This window comes from Miscanthus floridulus, chromosome 10 (assembly GCF_019320115.1).
Source record: "Miscanthus floridulus cultivar M001 chromosome 10, ASM1932011v1, whole genome shotgun sequence".
NCBI lineage: Eukaryota > Viridiplantae > Streptophyta > Magnoliopsida > Poales > Poaceae > Miscanthus > Miscanthus floridulus.
In genome coordinates, this window is record NC_089589.1 from 84,714,935 (window position 1) to 84,719,155 (window position 4,221).

A 4,221-nucleotide genomic window follows, 5' to 3' on the forward strand; every position below is an offset into this window, starting at 1 on the left:
GGCCTTGGGGCTGGGTTGCCTGCAGGTGGGGCTGGTTGGCCCCACCTAGCAGCCTCTGCCTCTCTACCTCAGCGTGGTGTCCTCTAGAACCTTCTGTGTCTATTTCGCGTTGGATAAGCACAATTAAATCTGACATTTAGGTTTACCTTGATGGTTTTCTAGATAAACTCTGCAGAAATCATAGATTCACCAAAACTCATGAAATTTGTTAGTTTAAACCCCTAGACCTTTGTTGGTGATCTCAATTGTGCCCTTATGCATGTTTTATTGACGGTTTATAATGGTTGTTAACTACCATCAATAGAGGGCTTCCCCCAAGCTTATTCATGATAATGACAAAATGAATAATGTCTGGGAATAGATTTAGAGTAAGAATAAAGTAACTAGCTACCTTTAAAAGTTTTACATCCTCATTATTTATTATATATTTTGGTAGCTAGCATATTTGGAATTTTGATAATAAGCATGTAATTTAGATTTTAAGTTTTGAATCATAAGAATTTGATAACTACCAATTTACCTTCGGCAAGGGCTCACATTTTTAAGTCCAATGAGCAGGATTTTTCTCCTTTCACTTCTCGCTGGATGATGAGGCATCGGGTCTAGGAGAAGTAGACATGGACTGCCTATGCTTTCTTCGGTCTCCACACCATTTTGTTTGTTCTTGGTGGTGTGGTGGTGGAGTTCGGAGCTTCTTCCTTTTGTTTCCACACCATTTTGTTCTTCTTGGGTGGTGTGGAAACAACCTTTGGTGTTTCTTCTTTTGTGATTTGTTTGATTTTCTTTTGCTCCCGGCCTCTTTCTATTTTCTTTATTCTTTTTGACTGAGGTTGTCCACTAATTGAGGTTGAATCTCAACCTCGTTATGCCTTATGGATTTGACCCGTACTTGATTATGATCATGGAGCATTGCTCCTATCTAGGCTAGAGGTTGAACTTATCTTCTTTACATTGGCTCCAACATCATTTAGTGGTCCCAGTTGTGCTCAAGAAGGGACTGCCCAAGGATGAGTGGTGACTCTTTTGTGGTTTCCATATCGAGGACCATGAAGTCGACAGGGACTGAAGTAACCCTAGATTTTCACCTGGGATATCTTCGTCATTCCCTGCCAGGTAGCGGACCAATGAATTGGCCTAGCTAGAGCTACATTGGTGTTGGTGCTGAGGTGTGTGAAGTTTAGCTTATCGAAAATGACCTTGGGCATAACTATGACACTAGCCCCAAGGTGACACAAGGCATGATCGAACTACTGTGCCCCAATTGAGCATGTGATGGCGAGACACTCAGGGTCCTTCTTCTCGGGTAGACGGTTGAGTATAGCTGTGCTACATTCTTCCGTCAATTTGGCTGACCTATGTGGATGGTAGTGGTCGTTTGTTGCTGATGATGTCCTTGATGTACTTTGCGTAAGAAGGTACATGCAAAACGTCCGTTAATGGAACGCTCACATGTATCGTCTCTATCATCTCAACAAAAGGAGCGAATTGCTCATCCATGGCTTGTTTTCTATTTCTTGTGGGAAATGGCTAGGAAGCTTTTGTCGATGAAGTCTTGGGGTGTCATTTCCTCCTCTTGTTTTTTGTGTTTTTGTTGAAGGTTCTGCCTCTTGGCGCTCTTTTGCCTTTCCTACAGAATGGTTAGGATTTGGTGGATCACAAGTGGACTTACCACCCCTCGTGGTCACCACATTAACTTTTTCAATGGAATTATTGGGTTGCCCGAGATCTTCCCGTTGTTATCAACAGGAATAGCTATAGCAATCTGAGCTAATTATGTTTCAATCATTTTATTAAAGCTCAGTTGGTTCTTAATAGAAGAAGTTAAACCTTGAATTTTAGTATTTATATTTTCTAGCATTTTATCATTTGACATAATCTTTTAAGTGAGATTTTCCTTAATTTTAGCTTGACCTAAGGACTAAATCTTTCAAGGAAGGTTGATTAGAATTGTAATTGGAAATGAAGTTCGAAATACCTCCTTTGAATGGTGGACATGATTGGTTATTCTACCCGTTATTGCCTTGTGGATGGAACCCATTGTTTATGTAGGTGGCGTCCTCACGGGTCTCGGGCCAGTCGTTTCCCGAATGTCCAACATTGCCACAGTCTTCGCATGTCATATGCAAGTCTATGGCATTGATGGCGCCCTTCATTGCTTCTTTCTCGTGGGCACGCTCGTCCAACCTCTTCATTAATAGATCCATTTTTGCGGCAAGCTTGTCCATCTCCTTCACGGTATGCATGCCTTTTTGTAGTGTTTGTGATCTTTCCTCGCTCTAGCTCTGATTTGACACCATCTTTTTATGTGAGCTATAGCTCCATCGATGGTGAGTGAGAGGAAAGCTCCTCCAGCAGCGGCATCAATGTGCCCTCTTGACATGGGGGTTAATAATGTACCCATCATAGAAATTCTAGAGCACGAGCCAGCTTTCTATCCCATGGTGTGGGCATGCTTGGATGTATTCCTATAGCCTTTCCCATGCCTTAGGAATAGATTCCATTAAATTCTATTAGAAATTGGAAACTCTTCCCCTCAGGGCATTGGTTTTGCCCATGGGGAACAATTTAGCGATGAACGCCGTGGATCATTTCGCCCATGTGTTCACAGCTTCCTTGTCCTTGTAGAACCATTGGTTCACCTTCCCCACGAGGGAGAAAGGAAACATATGGAGTTTGATGCTTTCTGGTGCGACGTCTTTTATGACGATGGTGTTGCAAAGCTCGAGGAAGTGTTTGTAGATGCGTGTTTCCGTCCTCACTAGGCAAACCATAGAAAGGGTTTGCCTACACCATCGTGATTAACCCAGTCCTGAGTTCGAAGTTTCTGGTGCCTGTGTTGACAGCAGGCCCAATGAGCATGTAGGCAACAACGGGGACGGAGTACTCGCGGAGTGACTTGTTGGCCATAACAGTAGTAGCAGATGGTGTGGGGGTGACTGGTTGGTTTTTTGGATGAGTAGCAGAAGAAGCGGTGCAGGACCGACTCTTCCTTAGGAGTGCGTTCGGATTTTTGGTGTAATTTTCTGATAAGACAAAACCGGTCATACACTATTCTGTTTTCATCCACAATAGGAGAAAACACAAAAGATTAGCCTGCATGAGTAACGGCTACTATACATTCATATTATCATGGACATGTCCTACTAGAATCTTTTAACTTATGCCTTCCCCGGCAACGGCGCCAGAAATGCTTGTTGGCGTTTCTTGAAATGCTTGTTGGCGTTTCTTAGTGTCACTACTAGGATTTGTGTTTCCTAGCATTGACACCAAAAATGTCGTGATGATAGTTCTTAATGATTACAGAAAGAATCCGCAAGCGCACGAAATTATCGTTGTAGCATTTTACCCAGAAGTATTTAGGGTATCGTTATTTATATTTTTCCAAAGGAAGGCATAGTTTAAAAGATTATATGGGGACATGGACAAGATAATGTGATTGTATACTAGACCAATACTCAATATAAAGGTAAGTCATGATAGGTTCAAGATAGTGTGACACATACTTGGATCAACCTCAAGGATACATAAGAAAGAAAGAATAAAAGAATATTTCCTAACTGGAGCAGGCTTGTCCTAATATGGTCATGCAAAGAACAGTATGTGATCATACAAATACATGGTTAGACCTAGACCTAAGTGTAAGATGGACGGAGAGTCCTCCAAGCACTGGTCTGCCAGCAAGCGCGAGAGGCATTTACGAACTCCTATACGAATACCCAAACGTGGGGATTACAAGGGATGGACAGGGTTGTCACAACCTGCCGCCTACCCCTCAACCGTGGAGCACCGTCACATTCGAAGGTTCCCGTATATCCCGAGCACCACGACCGTGTATAAAGAAACTACCCGTACGTATCTCCCGGGACTCCGACCCTATGAATCGACAAGCATACGATATGGGCAAACCCGAAGGAACGACGAGTTCCCACCACCTCATCTTAGCTCTATTAAGCCGGTTTTCATGGGCCCAGGGCGCTGTGGCTAGGCCGGAGCAGGGGCAGTCGGATTAGCCTGACTTGGGGGCGGCTAAGCCGACTGGCATGATGAACCGGCCTATTGAGCCCATGGAGTTGGCTAAGCTGACATTGTCAAGGCAGGCGCTGTTTTCTCCTCGTTTTGTTCCTGGAGCTTAATGCAACTGATCCAAAATATGTTTTAGGACCCTGCATCGTTATGAAATCATCGCAAAGCCCTTTGGTCATTTTTTGTTGTCAACAATTT

At 43.5% G+C, this 4,221-nt stretch overlaps 1 non-coding gene across 1 annotated transcript; it reads left to right on the forward strand.

The window, feature by feature from the left end:
* Positions 1-2,433: 2,433 nt before the first annotated feature.
* On the forward strand, positions 2,434-2,540 carry LOC136490359 (small nucleolar RNA R71). The gene has a single exon (XR_010767647.1). It is a non-coding gene; the product is annotated as a small nucleolar RNA R71 (small nucleolar RNA).
* The last annotated feature ends 1,681 nt before the right edge of the window (positions 2,541-4,221 follow it).